Source organism: Schistocerca serialis, chromosome 3 (assembly GCF_023864345.2).
Source record: "Schistocerca serialis cubense isolate TAMUIC-IGC-003099 chromosome 3, iqSchSeri2.2, whole genome shotgun sequence".
Lineage (NCBI taxonomy): Eukaryota > Metazoa > Arthropoda > Insecta > Orthoptera > Acrididae > Schistocerca > Schistocerca serialis.
In genome coordinates, this window is record NC_064640.1 from 940,642,700 (window position 1) to 940,644,230 (window position 1,531).

Sequence of the window (1,531 nt, forward strand, 5' to 3'; positions counted from 1 at the left end):
TGAGTTTTCTTTCCTCGCGAGTTGTTTGGAAGGTTTATGTCATGGAACCGCAAGCGCATTACCGGGCTTTTACGCACTATTACACCCTCGCACCGTGCGGGGTTGGCGTAAACAACCGAATCGCCATCACGGGAAGTACTACAACTGCACTAAACAAGTTTAGATCCACTCTCTTCCTACAGATCTCTGCTCTCCGAAACTTCATTAAAGTATTCGCGAATGAAACCAAACTGGGAAACTGGGGGAGGGAAAGACACTTCACTGTCCTTACACAAAACTGAAAGATATACTGCCTACAGTATTATTGCTTCAGCAATGTTTCTCACGTAATTTATTTGTGTATGTTCCGAAAATAATGTACTACGCTTTTAATAGCACCAGAATAAGAAAATTCTTTTGTGCACAGCTACTCTGGCACACACACTAACTGAAACTAGCTTTTTCGTATTTGTATTTATATATGAGATTAATGGGATCGTTCGCAATACTTCGACATTCTTGCATAAGTAATAAGAGTATGGAGCTTTTGCCCTTTAGTGTTAGAAATCTCAGGTATAAATTGCGTATCGGTCCAGATTCACATGTAAAGGAGAAACGTCGTTTCCCCGCTTATTCTTAGTTTAATGTCCGCCCCCGGTAGCTGAGTGGTCAGCGCGACAGAATGTCAATCCAAAGGGCCCGGGTTCGATTCCCGGCTGGGTCGGAGACTTTCTCCGCTCAGGGACTGGTTGTTGTGTTGTCCTAATCATCATCATTTCATCCCCATCGACGCGCAAGTCGCCGAAGTGGCGTCAAATCGAAAGACTTGCACCAGGCGAACGCTCTACCCGACGGGAGGCCCTCGTCACACGACATCATCATCATCATCTTAGTTTGATGTCATCGCTAATACAGCATGTATCAAAATTTAAAGGTCGATGGCTAGAGATAGACGCTTTAGACAGAAAATTCACCGCTTCGGATCCATTATTTGTTTGTTTGGTTCAGCTTTAAAACCGCGCGACTGCTACGGTCGCAGGTTCGAATCGTGCCTCGGGCATGGATGTGTGTGATGTCCTTAGGTTAGTTAGGTTTAAGTAGTTCTAAGTTCTAGGGGACTGATGACCACAGATGTTAAGTCCCATAGTGCTCAGAGCCATTTGAACCATTTTTTTCAGCTTTAAAAGTAAAAATGAAACCACAGCTGTCGTGGTTCAAAACGTCATTTGACGTCTAATACATTCCAAAGGCCGGCCGCAGTGGCTGAGCGGTTCTAGGCGCTACAGTCTGAAACCGCGCGACCGCTACGGTGGCAGGTTCGAATCCTGCCTCGGGCATGGATGTGTGTGATGTCCTCAGGTTAGTTAGGTTTAAGTAGTTCTATGTTCTAGGGGACTGATGACCTCAGAAGTTAAGTCCCATAGTGCTCAGAGCCATTTGAACATTCCAAAGCAAAGTATATTTTATACTTACCAGGTTTTTTAAATATGTTTCATTTGCGTGGACTGAAATATTCTGCAGAAATTAGATTTTATCGTTACTTAGACATAAG